This window comes from Coenobita brevimanus, chromosome 103, assembly GCF_032717465.1.
Source record: "Coenobita brevimanus isolate Jiangsu-jjx chromosome 103, ASM3271746v2, whole genome shotgun sequence".
NCBI lineage: Eukaryota > Metazoa > Arthropoda > Malacostraca > Decapoda > Coenobitidae > Coenobita > Coenobita brevimanus.
In genome coordinates this window covers 5,903,254-5,924,437 of record NC_137056.1, presented here as the reverse complement: position 1 = coordinate 5,924,437, position 21,184 = coordinate 5,903,254, and positions in this window count along the sequence as shown.

The following is a 21,184-nucleotide window of genomic DNA, read 5'->3' as shown; positions in this document are numbered from 1 at the left end:
GGCTGTAGAGGCCTAAATGTAATTGGGGAATAAATGGAACTGAGAGACCCAACGGGGGAATACAGAAAATGAGTAAATGGGGAAAGAGTGTAAGGTTATTTAGAGCTACTAGGACAACGGTACATCCAATTTAGGGAACTCTATGGAATTTGGATCTGGGTGGAATTGGGGGGTGGATTGTATATAGTTTCAGTGACTCTATAATTCTGATCTGGACTATATCAAATGTCAGTGACTCTATGGATACAGAAATTTCAGTGACTATGGAATTCTGATCTGGACTACCGGGTATATCACATTTCAATGACTATGGAATACAGATCTGGACTATATAAAATTTCAGTGACTCAATGAAATTCTGATATGAAGTACATAACATTTCAGTGACTATAATTCTGATCCGAACTACATCAAATTTCAGCGACTCTATGACGCTCGGATCTGGATGGAATTGGGCTGAACTACATTAACTTCAATGACTATGGAATTCTGTTATCAAATTCTGTGACTCTAAGGAATTGGATATCAAATTCTGTCACTCCATGGAATTCGGATCCAGGTGAGGTGTGGTGAACTACCCATTTCTAGGACCCTACTGAATTTTGGATCAGGATGGAAGTGCGGTGTGGATGGAATAGGGGTTGTGGATAAACTGGAACTGGACGGAAATGGTGGATACATAGGACAGGAAGGTCTGATGGGGGTGTAAACAGATGATGGAAATTAGAGGAACTGGAAGAGCTGCATGGAAGGCTTCTGGAACTGGATGGCACTGATCAGTGGATAGACTTTGGGATTTGATGGAGTTAGTGACTGGCTGGACTTTGGAAAGGCATGCAAAGTGAGGCCACGCAGAGTCTGAGAATGGATGGAAATATGGACCGAATGGAACTGGCAACGTGATGAAATATGGACCAGCTGCAGGAATTGGTGAGCATGGAAGAACTACTGGATGAGATTTGGAATGAGATGGAAACAGGGTATGGAGGGAACTGGAAGTATAAGATACTGGAAATTGTGAGGAAATTGATCAGTGGAGGGGACTGGATTTTGGAAGGAAGTGAGTCCTGGATTTAACTGGGATGTGGAGGTCTTTGGCGCACACACACACGCACACACACACACACACAGCAACTCTCCCCCTCCCTAATGTCACCTCTTAGCTCACCTATCCTTCTTACAATTTTTCCTACCCTGTCCATTTTCTTCCTATCCATACCCCCCCATCCCTCTCTCTCTCTCTCATACCACACATAACAACACACATTCGGCCTTAGTGTCAGCCTGGTTAGCTCGAGCCGTCAAAGTGTAGGGATTTTTAGGCATCCAAGAGCCTCGTTTTTTCCCCTCTCTTCCGCCACATAACTACGTATCTCAATTATCTACTTATCTATCTACCTGTCTATCTATATATCTATCTGTCTACCTACTTACCCACCTATCTATCTATCTACTTACCCATCTATCTATCTACCTGTCGATCTATCTATGTCTGTCTATCTTTCTATCTACTTACCTATGTATCTCCGTAAAAAAAATACGTATCCTAATTAACTATCTGCATTTATCTATCTATTTGTCTATCTATCCATCCATCTATCTACGAGTATATCTATCTCAATGGTATACGTACAGACCCGAATTATCTGCATTTGTCTGTCTATCCATCCATCCATCCATCCATCTATCTATCAATCTATCTATCTATCTTCCTATCTATTTGGCTTAGATCTTCAGGAATTAATGGCCTGATGTTTTTTCTCTTCCACCTCATAACTACGTGTCTCAATTATCTCTATCTATCTACTTATCTATCCACCTATCTACCCATCTATCTATCAATCTATCAGTCAATCTATTTATCTATTCGAATTAGATCTTCAAGAATCCATGGGCCTAATCTTTCTCTTCCCACAATCTATCTATCTGTCTGTCTATTTATCTATCTATCTTACCTATCTATCTACCTACCATATCATTTCACTTCCTTCACACATCCTTCCTTCACTAAATGAGGTACTGAAGAAACGTGGAAGAAAAAAATGGATGAATGAATGATGGAAGGAGAGAAGAAAGGAAGGAAGGGGGGGAAGGGGGGAGGGAAAGAAGGAAGGATGGAAGGGAGGGAGAGAAAGAAGGAAGGATGGAAGGGAGGGAGTGAAAGTAGGAAGGAGGGGGGGGGAAGGAGGGAGGGAAAGAAGGAAGGATGGAAGAGGGCAGGGGAGGAAGACAGGGAGGATATGAAAGAGTATGGATGAGAAGGTAGGGAGAAAGAAAGAAGGAATAAGGAAGGAAGGGTGAAGGAAGGGTGTAGGAACAGCGAAGGAGAAGATGAGGGGGAAAGGAAAGCTGGAGAGGTGAGGAAATGGGAAACAGAAGGTGGAAGGGAAAAAAAAAAAATGAGTGGAGGGAAGGGAAGGAATGAAGTAACAGCGAGAGAGAGAGAGAGAGAGAGAGAGAGAGAGAGAGAGAGGATGAAGGAAGAGGGTACACAGAGAGAGAGGAATGAGGGAAGATAGGAAGGAGGAGGACGTTAGGAAGGACTGAGGGAAGAAAGACGAGAGTAAGAGGATAGTAAGAGGATGAGAGGTTAGGTGCAGTGTGTGTGTGTGTGTGTGTGTGTGTAATGTTATCTCTTTACACCCCACATCTTGCTTCCACGCTGTACTCTCTCTCTCTCGTATGTGTGTGTGTGTGTGTGTGTGTAATGTTATCTCTTTACACCCCACATCTTGCTTCCACGCTGTACTCTCTCTCTCTCTCTCTCTCTCGTGTGTGTGTGTGTGTGTGTGTGTGTGTGTGTGTGTGTGTGTGCTCCTGGGAAGACCATTAGTTGCTGTGTTATGGGAAAGTCCTCCTACCCCCTCCCTCTTCCCCCTCCCCTCCCCACTTCTCCCCCACCCTCACCCCCTCCCCACCCCCTGCCACGCCTCTGTCCACCCCGCCCCTCCCTTCTCCAACTCGCCTCGGCCCTATTCTATCTACCAATCTATCTATCTATCCACTACCCATCTATTTATCTGGCTATCTATCTATCTATTTTGCACCGGCAGCATTTTCTCTTTCTCAGCCTCTTTCTACCCCGCTAACATCCTTCCCTATCCCTCACATCCGACCCTCTCTCTCTCTCTCTCTCTCTCACTTTTATCACATCCTACCTATTCTGCCTCCCATCCTGCCCTATCTCTCAACCCCATCCTTCTCTTCCATTTTTACTCCCTCTCCAAGCCTCGTTTTCTATCCACCCCTCTTCTTCCTATCCCATCCTGCCTCTCCCCACCCCATTCCTACCTCTCAACCTCCCTTTCTCTTCCCTCCTCCTCCTCGTCATTCTTCTTCTTTTCTCCTCCTCCTCTTCTTTCTCTCTCTCTCTACCCTGTCTCTCGCCATCCCTCCCATCTACCTCCTCTCTTCTCCCCCTCCAATTTCTTTCTCTTCCCCTTCAACCTCCATTTGTCTTTCCTTCTGCTGTTCTTAATTCCTCGCTTCAATCCTCACTTTTCTACCGCCCCTTCTCCCTCCACCCCACCCTTCTCCACCCTCGCTCCATCCCCGCCACGCCCCTCTCCACCCCCGCTCCTCTCCCTCTATCCCCGCCACGTCCCTCCCTCTCCCCCTCCCAATCCGCCCATTTTCACCCAGCCTCGCCCATCCTTCACCCCACCCCGCCCGCCCCCACCCACGCCCCGTCTCTTCCTGTCCCCGCCTTGCCCCACCCCTCTTCATCCCCGCTCCTCTCCATCCCCGTTTCGCCCCGCCACATTTCTTGGTTGTATCCGGTTTGCTCCTCCTCCTCCCACCCACACGCCTTCTAAATCAATTTACGAATTCACCCACTCTCGCTCCCCCCCCCCACCCTTTCCTCCGCTTTCTCCATCTCTTTCCTCCCTTCCCCGAGCCTCCCACTCCTCCTCCTCCAAACCTTCTCTCCTTCTCATTCTCCAATCTTCCTCCTCTACCTCGTTCTTTCTTTTCTCTCCTCCTCCCAAATGAACCCAACTCCACCCCCCTTCTTCCTCCTTTCCTCTTTATCCTCTACCTTCCCGTTTCACCCCTCCTTCCCCCTCTTCGTCTTCCTCTTCCCCCTTTCCCATCCCACTCTTCTCATCTTCTCTCATGTCCCTCCACTTCTCTACTCTCTCTCTCTCTCTCTCTCGACACAGCCAGGTCAATAAAGACCTCTAACCCCACGAACCATATGAGAGAGAGAGAGAGAGAGAGAGAGAGAGAGAGAGAGAGAGAGAGAGAGAGAGAGAGCACCTGTTCCATGTTAATTCCCACCTTCCTTTGTATTCCTTCGCAATAATGACATCAATTACAAGATATATATTATGTAACCTTTTGTACCCTGACTACATAAATTACAGCGCTATAAATTCTACCTATTATGACCGTCTGCTTGGTATTTTTTCTGTTTTTTGTACCCCTAGGAGTCCAGGAAATAGGGCCCCATTAACACATGCTCTATGGCTGTTTCTCTGTATTTTTATGTGGTATACTGTAACAGGCGATTCTTTGTACCCTAACACCTTTTTCCAAGCGATTTATTTTAACTTACTGTCCTCTTCTGCGTTACATAAATCCTCCCAGTATCGTCATACCGTGCACAAATATCGTACAGAAAGATATTAACCAGCCATAGCCAAAAATAAATCGCTAAGGAAGAGGCGTTACGGAGTTTCCTTAACCGACGCGTATAAGGGCCCTTCGCTCCTATAACGTATTACTTTATTATCTGTTTTATTACTTTGATTATTTTCATTTATTCTTGCCATCTTCGCACGATTTTGTTAAATTTGGAAAGGATCTATTCTGCTTATGTACAATCAGGAGAGGATTTATGTTGCTTATTCTATTCTTCAAACTATCCACCCCACACCCCAACCATCCATCTAACCATCCATCCAAACGACAGGACCCACAGCCACTTATTACACACTGCTAAGACCCTACCATGTAAATAATGGATGGTTCCTTTCTTCGCTTCCTTCTCGACCTTCCATCCATCCATACAACCACCCATCCAACCATTTCACAGTCCATACAACCATCCATCCAGTCGTACATTCTATTATTTAACCATTCACAGAACCATCCACGCTTTCAACCACCCTTCATTCTACCAACCATCCCTCCTACCATCCAACTATCCTTCCTACCGTCCAACCATCCATCCTACCGTCCAACCATCCATCCTACCATCCAACCATCCATCCTACCGTCCAACCATCCATCCTACCATCCAACCATCCATCCTACCAACCAACCATCCATCCTACCATCCAACCATCCATCCTACCATCCAACCATCCCTGCCAGAGGACCTAGAGCCACTTACGTACCGTACACAGTGTTCTTCAAAATGAGTCGTAGAAATAATAGATGGATTATTTCTTCCCTTTCCTCCCTTCCCTTGACCTTCCTTCCCCTCTTCCTCGCTTCTACATATGGAAGGAAGATGGATGGTTGGTATGGTATATGTTGCGGGTGTGGTTGTGGGTGGTTGGAGATAGGGGGATGGTCTGGTTGGTGTGGTGGTTCGATGTGGTTGATGTGGTGGTAGTGGTTAGTGTGGTTATTAACGTAGTGGTTGTGATAGTTGATGTAGCTGGTGGCTGTGGTAGTTATGGTAGGAGTTTGGTAGTTGTAGTCGTTGTGGTGGTAGCTGTGGAAGATGTGGTGGTAGTTTTGGAAGTAGTTGTGGTGGTAACTGTGGTAGAGGTAGATGGTGTATGCCAAGTTGGCCTACACTATTCCTTGCCCTAAAGTGCTACAAAATCTTACTCATTTCTATCTGTTCATTTATCTATCTAGGTTTAAATCTATCTACCTCTATCCATCCATCCGTCTAGATTTTCATTCATACAGCTATATCTATCTACTTTTAAAATTGTATGTATGTATGTATTTTATGTATGTATGTATGTATGTATATATCTACTCAGATCTATCTACCTATCCCCCCCGGCATCTGTGTCTATCTATTCAGGTCTCTAGCTACAACCATCCATCTCTCCATCTATCTATCTATCAACCTATCTATTTATCTATCTACCATTCCACTCATCACTCATCGCTCTGTGTTATTCCCTTCCGTCCGAGGTTGCCACTTAATCAAGCTATGTCCAGACGATTTTACTCAGCTCAGGGGGGACTTACTCTGCCTGGAAGGGTTAGTTACAGCCTTCACAAAACCCCTTCACTACCCGAGCTGGATAAAATCGTCGGGAAGCAGTAAGAAATGAAAAAAAAATCGTCAGGTTGTAGGGGTTATTGCCAACCAACCCCTCCAGTTCGAAAAGTCTCTCCTCGGCTGAATAAAATCGTCTGGAGGTGGCAAAACTAACCTAGACTAAGGCATCCTCATAAAGAAGGGGTTACTGCTTTTTCCCGTTTGGGGGGAAGGGGGTGGGGGAACTTGAATACTATGTGATTCAGGGAGATAGTTTGGATTCTCTCTCTCTCTCTCTCTCTCTCTCCACAAATCACCTCCTCCCATCTATCCCCAACGTCACATCTACTAAAGCCACCCCTTTAAAGAAATCGGGGGTTCGAAGCGCTCCAATGGGTTTCACGGCTGCTTCAAACGGTGCTTCGGAGGCGTTCCATGGGCGTTTCGGGACCCGTTTCGAATCCCCGCCCTCCCTAAACCACCACGGAAGTCGGTGATGTATTGGTTAGCACGTCTAGCCCGCAACTGGTTAAACCCGAGTCCTATTTCCGAGCCCATCAGACTCTGGGACAAAATCTGCTTCCCCTCTGTCCCTAATAATTCTGCAGGACAATTGGGGACCTGGATGTAAATTAGATGGTTGTGCGTTATAGTCTAGGGGAAGCTTGAGCCTTAGCAAAACCTTATTATCTGCCTTAATGACGCTCGTGCAGTAGATAGGCATTTTTTCCAACCCCGTAAAATAACCCTAACCCCCGCAAAATCCTTTAAATCTCCCTAAACCCGCTTAAATCGCCCTGAGCCGCTAACCATTAAACCCCCTTGTACCCTCCAAACCCTCTATGAATCCTCTAAAGTCTCCCTGAACTCCTTAAACCCTCTAAAATCCACCTAAAACCCCTTAAACCCTCTAAAATCCCTCAAGAAACCCCTAAACCCCCTTAAACCCTCTAAAATCCCCCTGAAAAAAACCTAACCCCTCCAGGAATCGATTCACGGACCTCTAAGCGGGATTTCCAAAGCCCTTAAGTCTGCGGGGTTGTTCCGGGGTCCTTAACCTTGATATTTTCTTTTTTCCTTATTTTTTCCTTCTCTTATCTCCTTTTTACTCCTCTCTCTCTCTCTCTCTCTCTCTCTCTCTCTCTCTCTCTCTCACCTTGATATTTTCTTTTTCCTTGTTTTTTCCTTCTCTTATCTCCTTTTTACTCATCTCTCTCTCTCTCTCTCTACTTCCACATAGCCAATCTGTGTTTTATTCCAGAGTTAGTGTATTAAGAAGCGGTAAGGTAAACGCAAAGCCATAAACAATAATTAACCAAAGGAAGGAATCAAGATGGTTAGATATACGAGTCAATTTAAACGAATAAAAAAGAATTACCTACCCCTAAAATTTCTAGCAATTAAAATATGGTAAAAATAATGATAAAAATAAATAAATAAATGGAGTAAATACTTTACCAACGCAGTGCTAGGTGGCACTTGGAGAGGCTCGTATAATTACCTGGAAAATAAAGAAAATGTGTTAATTACTTGTTGAGAGAGAGAGAGAGAGAGAGAGAGAGAGAGACTAAGTTCTTATATATTTTTGCCTTCTCCCTCGCGTCCCTTTTTTCTTCTCCACCTCAACACCCCCTCCCCCTCTACCTCCTTCTGCACTGCCACATCCTACCCCTTTCCATCACTCTCCATCCTTCTCCACCATTCCCTCTCGTCCCACTCTACTCCTCCCCTTTCCATCCTAACTCATCCCATCCACTCTTCCCTCTTACCACAACACCCTTCACAGTCCTCTTCTCACTCCTCTCCCATATTTCCTCTCCTTTCCTTTCCTCTCCCTACCATTCTCTTTTCTCTTCTCTCTCTCCCTCTCTTCCTTTCCCATCCTTCCCTCCTCATCCCTCCCTATCCTTTTCCCTCTCCCTCCTCTCCGTCCCTTCCCTCCTCAATCCTCCCTTGGGAACCCGGTAGTCCATTGGTTAGCACTTTTGTCTCGCAACTGGAAAAACCCGAGATCGACTTTCGGGCCGGTCAGACTCAAAGATAAAGTTTGTTTCCTCCCCATGTCCTCGTTCACCCACCAGCATTATTGGGGACCTGGACATGAATTCGATTGTTGAGTGTTGTATTCTGAGGCATAACTGGGACAGGAGGAATTATTTGTCTGTCTAAATGACCCACGTGTTGTTGATAGGCATTTGTGTGTGTGTGTGTGTGTGTGTGTGTGTGTGTGTGTGTGTGTGTGTGTGTGTGTGTGTGTGTGTGTGTTTATCTCTGCTTTCTTCTTCTTCTTGCTGTTTCTTTTGCTACTCGCTTCTTCTTTTCTTCTTCTTGTTTCTTCTTTTTCTTCTCATAATTTTCTTGTTTCACCTACTTTTCTTAGTCTTCTTGTTTTTTTCTTTTTCTTCTTGTTTTTCCTTCTTTTTTTTTCTCTTATTCTTCTTGTTTCTTCTCATAATTTTCTTGTTTCTCTATGTCCTCTATGTACTGTATTCTCGTTTATTCTTTTTCTTGGTTTTTCTAGTTTGTCATCTCTTATTCTTATTCTTTCTTCTTCATCTTCTTCCTTCTTACCCACATAAATTCTCCTAATGGAACTCCTTGTCACTTTTTCCTGCCAGCTTTGGATGAAGGAAATGTTTGGTGGGGGAAGAATTCAACTCACAGAAAAGATATCACAGTTGGTCTTCCTTCTACCAAACAGCCTCGTAAGGATCAAATGGCCTCTTGCTGTTTGCTTTCCTTTGTACTCCTTTGTATTCTTTATCATCATTCACTCCCTCCCTCCCCTTCTCTTCCTCTACCTTCACTTCCTCTCATCCCCTCCCTATCCCATCCTCTGCCATTCCCATCACTCCCTTCCATCCCCATCCATTCCCTCTGCCATCCTCTTCCTCCCTTTCCCTTTCACTCCCTCCCTTCCCTTCTCTTCCTTCCCTTTCACATCCTCTCTCATTCCCACTCCTCCCCTTTCCATCTCACTCCCATGCCTCCTCATCCACTCCCTCTCCTCCCCTATCCCTTTCAATCTCTCCCTTTCTCTGATTACCTCCCGCATGCTATGTTCTCTCCTACGACCCTTCCTTCTTCCCTCTCCCCACCCCATCTCTTCCACTCTTTCTCTCCCCTCCTCATGCCTTCCCACCTTCTCCCTTACCACCCCTTTACTCGCCCTCCCCATCCTTCCCTATCCTTCCACCCCTTTCCTCTCCCCTCCCCTCATCCCTCCTCCATTCCCTCTCCTCCCCGCTCTTCTGATCCCACTCCACTCTTTTCGACCCTCCCCTCCCCTCCCCTCCCCGTCGTACCCCTGTCACCCCCAGTCCATCACCATAGTGCACAAAGCTACAGCAGCCATCACCAGTACAATAGAAAGAGAGAGAGAGAGAGAGAGAGAGAGAGAGAGAGAGAGAGAGAGAGAGAGAGAGAGAGAGAGAGAGAGAGAGAGAGAGAGAGAGAGAGAGAGAGAGAGAGAGAGAGAGAGAGAGAGAGAGAGAGAGAGAGAGAGAGAGAGAGAGAGAGAGAGAGAGAGAGAGAGAGAGAGAGAGAGAGCAGGGTATTGGGCAAGCTAGTTTAAATAGGAGGCAAAAGGGCAGGTAAGATTAGGAAAGGAAGGGAGGGGGAGGGAGGGAGGGATGAAAAATGGAGAAAGGAAAGGACATTGAGTGAGTGTGTGAGTGAGTGAGTGAAAAAGGTAAAAAGGAGGCAAGGGAGGGGAAACTGATTTGAGAGAGAGAGAGAGAGAGAGAGAGAGAGAGAGAGAGAGAGAATCATTACTCACTTGCCAATCCTTACCATCACCACAACTACCACTACAACTACCGGTATCATCACAACCACAACACTACTACCACATATATAAACACAAGCACACCTACCACAGCTACAACCATCACTGTCACAACCATAAAACTACAACTACCAAAAATTCAACCACAGCTACCACAACCACTGCCACTATTACCACTAACGCAACCCAAGAAACCTCTAACAATCACAATCACTACCACAACTATCACCACAACTACAACCACTACTACCACCAACACACACCTTGAAGCCAATAACATGTTCCTCTTAAAAATTAACATGGATAATTTTTCATTCATGTTGGTATATGTCTCTCTCTTTCTCTCTCTCTCTCTCCCTCTTTGCTGTCACCAGACGATTTTAATCTACTGCCACCAGACGATTCTAATCATCTCTATAATGGCCTTTCGCTGCTCAGAGGGTAGAAAAACCCAAGGTTTTTCATACATAACCAAAAACCACGTTTCTTTTTTAAACCAAAAAAGTTTTTTTTTCTAATGGTTTATTTGGTTTTAATGTTTTTTCTATATTAACTGCGCTGAGTCTGCATGTTATCTATCTATCTATCTATCTACTCTATCTATTTTTACAGTTAGAGAGATACAGATATCTCAATACTGGTTTACAACACTTACTCATTAACAAATAAAAAGAAAAAATATTTCAAATATTGTGACACAACCAAACTCTGTATTGATCCTGTTGAAAACTGGTTAAAACTAGAAGACTAGACTGAGCCACCCTGGGGCTGCTTCCTGCCCATCTTGCTGTAGCCTGAAGCTTAGTTCAGTATGTGCCTGGAGTGTGTGAGGCCGTGTGTCATGGCCTGGTCTGGTGTGATTAACTATTATATCGAGAACAAACTTAATTGTTTTTGGCAAGGAATACTATTTTCTTTTTGCATCTTAATTTTTGTGTACATTTTTTCTATGGAGACAGATTAATACCGGTAAATGATCTTTGGCATTTTCAATGAAGTTCGTAACATAAGAACCTGCACCAGGTCCACAACTATACGTAGCTATACTGTATTATTTATGTGCTAATAATGGCCATAAATAGTCTTGTTTTAAAAGTTTCTTGTTTTTCCCCAATTTTGAGATATGTCATTTTTCCACACGTAGATTATCATGTACAGTATAGTAGTGGATATCTACAGCTACTGGTAAATCTGAAATCAACAGCTCTACATCTTTAATAGATATAAATGCTGGACAAACTGCAATATTTTGCATTACCGGTACTCAGTTTTGATAATTACATTTCTGTAATAGAATACAATACAGTTATCAGAATATTAGTCACCCCTTTGCTATAAAGTTAACAAAACTTCCTTTGTCTAACAATTCTTGCAGAATATTATGCAATAAATATTACGTAACAATAAAGATAACGCCATATTACCCTGAAATTCCTTGAATCGTATTCAAAGTGTAAAAATTAAAGGCAGATATAAAAAAAAAAAAGTTTACTTAAACACAATAAAACATGGTTTCAATAACTTGGTTTAAACCAAGCCACTCTGGTTGCCCACGAGGTAAAAACAAGTAAAAACCGTCTATGCTAAACAAAAGAAAAATATAATAAGTTTAAGTTAGGGGAAAGGCAAAAGTGGAGAAAAGATAAATTTGGGGGAAAAGTTGGAGAAAAATATTCAAATCTGGAGGAAAAATTGGAGGAAAATAGTCGAATTTACAGAAGTTGGAGGATAATGGTAATATCTGGAGGAAAAGTTGGAGGGAAAAAATTAAATCTGGAGAGAAAAAAAGCTATTTTTTTTTTTTGGAAACGGTTATATTTGGAGGGAAAAGTTCAAATTTGGGGGAGGAAAACAGGCCAAACTGGAGAGAAAACGGTGAAGAACTGGAGAAAACAAGGCTCGAAGTTGGAGGCATCAAGGTCAACGTTGGAGGAAAAAAGTCAACGTTGGAGGAAAAATGGTCAGAGTTGGAGGGAAGAATGGTCAGAAGTTTGAGGAATCATTTTCAAGATTGGAGGACTTTTCTATCCCTTCTCCCCATTCTCTCTCTCTCTCTCTCTCTCTCTCTCTCTCTCTCTCTCCATTTTAACCAATTTCTGTACTTTTTTTTTACTATTCTCTCTCTTCCCACACACACACACACAAAAATCAGGAGAGAGAGAGAGAGAGAGAGAGAGAGAGAGAGAGAGAGAGAGAGAGAGAGAGAGAACGAAGAAATCACAAAGTTTTTCACCCTCATCAGTGGTCAAGAGGGAGCTGTTGTGAGAGGGAGGGGGATGGAATGGAGGTGGGAAGGACAGAAATGAGGAGCTGGGAGGACAGGAGAGGGATAGGGGAGGGATGGGAGGGGGATAGAGGGATGGGAGAGGAATAGAGAGGGGTGGAAAAAGGAGGAAGGGTGAAGGGATGGGAGAGGGACAGAGAGGGATGGGAGAGGGATGGAGAGGGATAGAGAAGGATAGGACAGGGACACAGATAGTTGGGAGAGAGACACAGGGGGATGGGAGAGGAATAAGGAGGGAGGAAGGGTGGAGGGATGGGAGCGGTTTAGAGGAATGGGATAAGGATGAAGGGTGGAGGGATGGAAGACGAAGGGACACGGAAGAAGGATGGGAGAGGGAGAAAGAGGGATTGGAAGCGTGTTGGAAGGATGGAAGGGGATGGAAATGAGGTGGGAAGGACCGAAATGAGGGCAGAAGGGTGAGGGATAGGATGAATGGGAGGAGAGAGGGGCAGGAGAGGGACTGGGAAGGGAAGACATGGTGTAATAGGCATGGGTAAACTATGGGAAGGGTGGAGGAAGGCCAGAGAGGAACAGAGAACTGAAGGATGATGGGAGAGATGGAAGAGAATGGATGGTGAAAAATGAAGCTGGAATGAAGGATGGATGCCAGAGATGAGGACACGATGGGTGAAAGGGACAGAAATATGGGTGGAAGGGTAAATCAGAAACAGGAAGGGTGAAAAAAAAAAGTGGGTAGGGTGATATGGGAAGGGAGGGATGGACTGGAGGGGGCAAATGCAGGGCTGAAGGCAGAAAGGGTGGAAGAGGGATGGGAAGGGTGAAAGAGGGATAGGTAAGATGGCAGAGGGGTAGACGGAGCTGAAAAAGGAAAGGGAAGAACAGAGGCGAGTGTTGCAGGTGCAAGAAGGGAGATGGGATGACTGGAAGATGGAAAAGAATGGGTGTGGGAGGGGTGAAACAGGGTGGAAATGGGCAAGAATAGAGTTGGCAAGGGTTTTAGTGGGACATAAATGGGTGGTAGCATGACGAAAGAGACGGGAGGCGTGGAAAAGGGTATGAATGAGGCTGAAATGTATGTGAGAAGGACAGAAATTAGGGAAGAAAGGGAAGGATGGGATGGGAAGGAGAGAAGATGGATGGGATGGGAGGGAGAGGGGTGGGACAGGAAAGGAGAGGGATGGCAGATGGATGAGATGCTGGAAAGGATGAGAGAGAGAGAGAGAGAGAGAATCCACTCCTCCCCCCCTCTCGTTTCGGCACAAGCGCAATGACTGACACGTGTAACCGGAAGTCCTTATGTGGCCATTACCTCAAAATATCGCCAGTAATAATAATAACAAGAGCAAGCCAAAATTGCAAACCTCCACCAAGGCTGAACAATCCCCCGTTTGTCAACACCCCAGCAAAATATTCCTCCTAGTTTTGGTTCTTTTTTATGTAGCAGGAACCATATAAAACATGTTATCATATTTTATTTGAAATTTTGTTTCATGAACACTTACATAGTGAACATTTACTGTAATCATTTAAAAATCCTGGATCAGGGTGATGATCCGGACCACCACCAAAATCTACTGGGTTCTTCCTTGGGCAATACTCTACCCCTCCAAAAAATTTCAGCAAAATCCGTTCATAAGATTTTGATTTAATCCTGCCAACAGACAAAGAGACAAACAAACCAACGCCAACAAAAACATAACCTCCGTGACGGAGGTAACAATAATAACTAGAAAACACTTTAAGAGCGCTTTCTCCGCCAATGCCATTGAAAAGGATCCGGATCCGCATATACAGGATCCGGATTCGGATCCGCCCCCAAGTTTAATCAATTCTTTCTTGGTCCATGGCCCATCTTTCCACAAAATTTAATTGAACTTCATTGAGAACTTTCGGAGATATTGTGCGGGATACTCCGAATCCGGATCCGCCCCCATTAAGTTTCTCCCTTGGCCCATGGCCCACCCTTCCACAAAATTTCATCAAAATCCGTTCATAGCTTTTTGAGTAATCCTGCTAACGGACAGACATCAAAACAAACCGATAAACAAACAAACGCGGACAAAAACATAACCTCCTTGGCGGAGGCAATAATAATAATAATAATAATAATAACAGAAACCTCTCCAAACCACTAAAACCTCCTACAAAGCCTCCACACCTTCCCAACACCCTGAAACCGAAACCAAACAACAGTACCTGCCAATCCCATCTTTACCCCGTCCAGGCGTAGGAACACAAGACTAAGAAAAAAGCAGTCCAGATCCAAGACAATAGCCCTATCTACGCCCTTGATAGAATTTACGTGATAGCAAACCCCCCGAGCCACCTTTGGAGCTCGATCCATAGAGCTAGGTCACAGAGCTTTCCGACAAAAGAGCTCTACCATGACACCCTAACTTGAGACACCCTAACCTAAAGACACCCTAACCTAAAGACACCCTAACCCAAAGACACCCTAACCTGAGGATAACCTACCCTAAAGACAATAACCTAAAGACACCTTAACCTTAAGACACCCTAACCATAAGACACCCTAACCATAAGACACCCTTACCTAAAGACACCCTTACCTAAAGACACCCTTACCTAAAGACACCCTAACCTGAAGAAACCTCCCCAGAAGCCAACATAACCCAAAAAACTGTCCCCAGAACCCTCCAAAACCTTCCCAAAACCCAAGCTACCCATCCAAACCCCCAAATATCCCCTTTGAACTTACTGACCTTCCCCCAAACCTCGGCAAGCCATCCAAGTCTCCAAATAACCCCCTCAAACCCACCGACAAACCTCCCCAGATATTCATAAAAAAAATAAAAATTAAAATAAACCACAGCAGCCCATCCAAACCCTCAGATATCTACCTCAACACCCAGAAACCCTCCAGAAACCTCAGAAAACCAGCTAGACCCCCAGATACCTCCCTCAACCCCCTCACGAAACCCTCAAGAACCCACCAAAACTCCAGCAACCTAACAAACCCCCCAGATATCCCCCTCAACCCCCAAGAAACCTAAAACAAACCCCCCAGATCTCCAACCCCCCAGAAACCCCATAGAAACCCCCCCAGTCTCAGCAACCCCCCCAAAACTCAAGATATCCCCCTCAAACCCCCATAAACCACCCATCCAAACCCCAAGATCTCCCTCAGACCCACAGGAACCCTCCAGAAACCCCCCAAAACCTCAGCAACCTATCAAACCCCCGGATAACTCTCTAAAACCCCCACAAACCACCCATCCAAAAACCCAGATATCCCCCTCAAACTCCCCAAAAACCTGAAACCTCCAAACCTCACCAGCCTATCAAACCCTTAGTTATCCCCCTCAACACCAAAAAACCTCGTGAAACCCCCAAACCCCCAGATATCCCCGAAAAAACTTCCAGAAACCCCCCAAAACCCCAAATACCCCCCTCAACCCCCCAGAAATCCCCCTAAAACCTTCCAGAAACCCCCAACCCCTCCAATCTCCCCCTCAACCCCCCGTCTCAGCACGCGCGCCTGTGACAGACACGTGTAACGCGAGCTCCTCATTTGCCCATTACCTCAAATTATCGCAAAAAACACCCTTAACGCCACCACCCGCACCCACACCATTATTTTTGACACACCGACGACATAATCTGATACTCGTCCCACATACGTTCGTTCACCCTGACGAACTTTCACTCTGATACACGGACGATATACTAAGACACGCTTTTCCCCCCACATTCTTTCGCTCACCACCACGAACTATTTCCACTTTTTTTCCCCTAATTTTTGACACGGACATAATTCTTCCCACATGCGTTCGTTCACCTTCAGGGACGATTATTTTTGACAAACGGGCAAAATATGGTGTTCTCCCCACATCCGTTCATTCACCCTCACGGACCATTATTATTATTATTATTATTATTTTACGAACGACACATGATACTCTTATCACATGCGTTCGCTCACAGTAACGGACCATTATTATTATTATTTTACGAACGACACATGATATTCTTACCACATGCGTTCGCTCACCCTTACGAACCATTTTTTTTCTGACAAAGGACGATTATTTTTGACACGGAAGACTTGCTACTCGTCCTATATGTGTTCGCTTACCTTCATGAACCATAATTTTTGACATAAGGACGACAAAACATGAGGAACTTTCTCCCCACATTCATTCGCTCACCCTGACGAACCATCAATTAGTACAAACGAGACAATATGACACACTTCCCACATGCGTTCGCTCACACTTGCCACGAACGAGGGTGAATTATTACGTTACAAATTAATACAGAACCATTTAGATCTCATCAAACGAAAGAACTTAAACACATTCGTAGCGGGTACCCCACCTGGCCATAATCATTCGCTCAGCCTGACGTACTTGACTTTCGCAATGAACGAAGAAATTATCGATAACATCCATTTAACCTGACGAACGAATGGAAATGATAAGTGAGCGATTATATTTGACATTACGCTAGTCTACTTCCCCTAAATATTAGTTCACCCTCATGAACGAAGAGAAATGAAACAAAATGAAACAGACGCCTTCATATGGTGACACTGATGTAGCAAGGCGGCTCCTCTTCCTGGTTATACAAACGTCCCTGTCTATTTTTTCTATGGGGGGGGGGCTGCCAGAGAAAAAAACCAGCCTATAGTCCACTGGGGTTCTCGTTTTAGATTAGCCTGGGTCGACAACTGCTACTGCTACAAGAGATTATATGACATTCGTGAAAGGAGGAAGAAGGAGGAGGAGGGAGATCAAAAAGACGAAGAGACTAAGAACAAACAAAGAAATAAAAGAGGAGGAGGAGGAGGAGGAGGAGGAGGAAAAAGATAGAGAAAAAGACGAAGAACAAGAAACAAAAAGAAACATTAAGACGTTCCTTATAAACTGACTGAAGTATGCTGGAATACACGAAGCTCACACACACACACACACACACACACACGGAAAAACAGGCTATATATAAAAAGGTTGACAAAATACGAAACACTAAAATAAACACGAAAAACTGAGAAAAACGAACACTCGACAGACTTAGAGCTACGGCACACAAAAACACACACGAATCCCTCATCTTTTCGTTCACACTAAAAGATATGAAAAATGACCGCTAATATCTGAAATTCCCAAAGACGCTACTCATCTTTCAGGCCGCCATTACAGAGCGTGAAAAATTAACGGCAAAGTAACGGTAATTTCGGGCGCTAAGTAACCGTAAGAGTAACCACAGCGAGTAATCTTAGGGCTTCAATAGGATGGCGCTTTTATATGTCTATCTATCTACCTGTCTATCTATCTATCCAATTCATGCTGCCATCATACAACTGTTATTCATTATCTATATATCTATCTAATTCTTGCTATCACCATACAACTATCATTCATATCAGTCTACCTGTCTATCTACGGCATCTATCTATCTAATTTTTGCAACCATCATACCTTTGTTATATCTACCTACTTACCCATCTGTCTATCTATTGTTATTATTCATCTCAGACTCATCGTATTGAATGACAACCCCTTCCATCCAAAGTATCTCCTAGCTTCAAAGTATCTCCTCCTAGCTTCAAAGTACCGTATCTCCTCCTAGCTTCAAACTATCTCTCCTAGCTTCAAAGTATCTCCTAGCTCTCCTTCTAGCTTCAAAGTATCTCCATCTAGCTTCAAAGTACCTGCTTCTAACTTCAAAGTATCTCCTTCTAGCTTCAAAGTATCTCCTATCTTCAAAGTATCTCCAGAGAGAGAGAGAGAGAATCAGTAGCTACCAATAAATCCGTCATCGTACTGAAAAGACTAGTATATTAACCCAATTCAGTTCTAAATCTCACCAAAACTGATCAAAATAGTGTCTATATAAAAAAAAATCATCGTTCTGAAAGGGCCAGGAGTAATCGCTTGAGGGGTAACAGTAACCGACGGAGCACAGACCCTAATGGAGTAACCGTGGTAACTATACAGGAATACTAATTAATGAAGTAACTATGATAGTAAATGTTGGACCAAATATCCCCGAGTAACCATACGAGTAACCCTAGTAATAGTGAATAAGTAACTTTTACGTAACCCTCAGTGAGTTACCTAAGGAGCGGGTAACCACGAGCAAGCAACAGTAACCATAAGAGTGACCAGAGTAACCATGAGTTACTGCAGTATCCGTATGAACAAGAAACCATTTTAGTAACCCTCCATGAGTTACCTAAGTAGCGGGTAACCTTGAGTGAGTAACCGTAACAGCTGGATAGTTACCTCGAGCAGCCGGCGTGAGATTGGCCATTACAGCCGGTCATTTAGCCGAACGCTTCCTACAGTGAGTGGATGGTGTCTTAATTTGTGTGTGTGTGTGTGTGTGTGTGTGTGTGTGTGTGTGTGTGTGTGTGTGTGTGTGTGTGTGTGTTTCCCCCCTTCCCTGTTTCCCTCTCTCCCTCCTTTTCCATTTTCCTTCCTTATACTTCTACCCATCTCCTTTTTCCCTCCCCTTCTTTCCCACACTTCCTGTTATTCTTCCTTCCTTTCCCCCTTTTTTTCCTCCTCTTCCTTCTTTTCTCCCTTATTTTTCATACCACCAGACGATTTTACTTAGCTTCCGGGAGGCTTAATCCAACTGGAGGGGTTAGATTTATAAACCCCTTTTCTACAACAGTTAAAGAAAATCACTGAATAGATTTTGTGGTGGTTTTGTGATGAAAAGGAAGTCAATGGGAAGTAACTAAACTTCTCGTTCCTTCCATTCCCTTTCCTCCCTTTTTCTTCCCTCTCCCCCCCTTCCCTTCCCTTCCCTTTCCTTTCCTTCCCATCCCTTCCTTTCCTTTCCTTCCCATCCCTTCCTTTCCCTTCCCTTTCCTTCCCATCCCTTCCTTTCCTTTCCTTCCCATCCCTTCCCTTTCCTTCCCATCCCTTCCTTTCCCTTCCCATCCCTTTCCTTCCCATCCCTTCCCTTCCCTTTCCTTTCCTTTCCTCCCCTTCGATTTTTCTTTTCCATTCCCTTCCCTTCTTTTTTCTCTTCTCTTCTCTTCACTTTCCTTCCCTTCCCTCCCCCATGTCTCCTCCCGTCCCTTCTTTATCCCCTCCCCCTACATGGCAGAGGTCCAGAGATTAGCATGGAGGAGTGAGAGGCGGGACAGAGATTGGCTGAACCTCCATGCACCGTTGCAATGTTTCACTCTTACACCCACACATTTCTTTTACCCCTCCATTCTCAGGACGTCAATTTTAGTATATTGTTGCTCCTCCAAGACGATTTTATTCAGCACTGAAGGTGTTAATGGGCCTGTATCGAACCCCATGTCAGTTCAGTCTCACCTAAGCTAATTCCAATCGTCTGAACGTAGTACACAGGAGTACATAGAATGTACAGACCACAATAGGCCAACTGGACTATAACGAGGTTTCTGTTGGGGAAGCATCCGTTTCCACTAAAGATAAGTGTGATAAAATTACAGAAAAGATAAAGACAAGAAGAAAATGCACACTACGGCAAAAAGTATAAGGGGCTGAAGGGGGAGGGAGAAATATGAGGGGGTTGGGGGGGGGGGAATACTAGAGAGTGAGGGAGGGGGCAAAAGGAATATCAGGGAGAGGGAGGGGAGAGAAAATCAGGACCCGTTTAACTGAAACAGCTAAAAAAAAAATCATAAAAAAAATAAAAAAAAGAAGATTTACGAATAAATTTTAACCACGTACAGTCGACATCTAGAGTCCTGTCGTCTCTCTCTCTCTCTCTCTCTCTCTCTCTCTCTCTCTCTCTCTCTCTCTCTCTCTCCAAGAACTATGAAAATCACGGTGGTGGGCATGCAGCAAAATGACGCTTATGACACTGATGTGGCCAAATGAGGTCATCAATGTCGGATGCTACGGATTCAGTACTAATATTTAAAGGACAAGGAGGGAGAAGCAGGAGGGAGACAGGACATTTGAGGCAGACTGTACGATTGGTGAAACAGACGAACATGCATCACAGCTACACCCGTCTGACTGTAGCTTGGCCTAAAACTGTCGTCTCTCCACCTTGAATGCTGTAGTAATAGTTCAGCACTAGAATATGATGCTAGTCAAGAAGAAGTGCCGTGGAAAGGATGTAGAGCTGTGGTATTTTCTTTTTCCGTCACTGAGCTACATGAAATAAACTGCAAAAGGACCAAAATCTGCGCTAAGTTGGAGTAAAAACCGTACAGGTTCCTCAAAGACTCAAAGCAGTGAGGGAACTTACCGACTAATTAACAGTATTTGGCTTAACTCTAGCTGCTATAAAACACACACACACACACACACACACACACACACACACACACGCCAGGGATAAAACAAGGTGGAACAGAAGCCAATTACAGTACCTTCCCAAAATATATAAATAAATAAATAAAAATACCACCAGACTTCCATCATTCAACTGACCTTTCTTACTAAACAAACTCTTATTTTACTGTTCAACTCAATCCTCGATAATTAAAAGGAAGAGAGTGGGATATGTGCATGAGAAGGGAGGGCTGGGTGAGAAAGGTGTGTGTGTGTGTGTGTGTGTGTGTGTGTGTGTGTGTGTGTGTGTGTGTGTGTGTGTGTGTGTGTGTGTGTGTGTGTGTGTGTGTGTGTGTGTGTGTGTGATTAGATAGTACTGCCTCTACTATCAATCCTTAAACAACTTACACTGATACATAAAAAGTGAACTCTCTCTCTCTCTCTCTCTCTCTCAGGGGGGTACTCGTAAATGACAGTATTTTTTAGACTATCCACCTACAACTGTACCCAAATCTGCCACCTGCCCTACCCCTCACCTGCCTCACCCCTCACCTGCCTCACCCCCTCATCTGCTTCACCCCTCACCTGCCTTACCCCTCACTGCCTCATTTCACCTGCCTTATCCTTCATCTGCTTCACTCCTCACCAGCCTCACCTCTCACCTCCTTCACCCCTCACTGCCTCATTTCACGTGCCTCATCCCTTACCTGCCTCACTCCTCACTTTCCTCAACAATCACCTGCCTT